Consider the following 978-nt stretch of genomic DNA (forward strand, 5'->3'; position numbering starts at 1 on the left):
GAAGAGGAAGAGGAAGAGGATGAGGATGAGGATGAGGATGAGGATGAGGATGAGGATGAGCATGAGCATGAGGATAGGAGGAGGATGAGGATTAGGATAGAATGAGGATGAGGACTAGGATGAGGATGAGGATAGGATGAGTTTGAGAATATGATGAGGATAGGATGAGGATGAGGATGATGATGAGGACGAGGATAGGATGAGGACGAGGATGAGGATAGGATGAGGATGAGTATGTGGAAGAGGATGAGGATGAGGATAAGATGAGGATGAGGACGAGGATGAGGATAGGATGAGGATGAGTATGTGGAAGAGGATGAGGATGAGGATAAGATGAGGATGAGGACGAGGATGAGGATAGGATGAGGATGAGTATGTGGAAGAGGATGAGGATGAGGATAAGATGAGGATGAGGACGAGGATGAGGATAGGATGAGGATGAGTATGTGGAAGAGGATGAGGATGAGGATAAGATGAGGATGAGGACGAGGATGAGGATAGGATGAGGATAAGGATAGGATGAGGATGAGGAGGAGGATGAGGATTAGGAAGATGATGTAGATGAGGAAGTGGATAGGATGAGGATGAGAAAGAGAATGAGGATAGGATGAGGACCAAAATCAGGATAGATTGATGAGTAGAATGAGGATGACGACGAGCATGAGGATGAGGATAGGTTGAGGATAGGATGAGGAGTATAATGAGGATGAGGATGAGGATAGGAAGAGGACGAGCATGATGATGAGGATGACGATAGGGTGAGGAGGAGGATAAGGATGAGCATGAGGATGAGGATAGGATGAGGACGAGAATGAGGATAAGGATAGGATGAGGAGGAGGATGAGGATGAGGGTAGGATAAGGACAATAATGAGGATGAGGATAGGATGAGGAGTAGAATGAGGATGAGGAAGAGGATGAGGATGAGGATAGGATGAGGACAAGGATGAGGATAGGATGAGGACGAGCATGAGGACGA

Source organism: Lupinus angustifolius, chromosome LG01, assembly GCF_001865875.1.
Source record: "Lupinus angustifolius cultivar Tanjil chromosome LG01, LupAngTanjil_v1.0, whole genome shotgun sequence".
Lineage (NCBI taxonomy): Eukaryota > Viridiplantae > Streptophyta > Magnoliopsida > Fabales > Fabaceae > Lupinus > Lupinus angustifolius.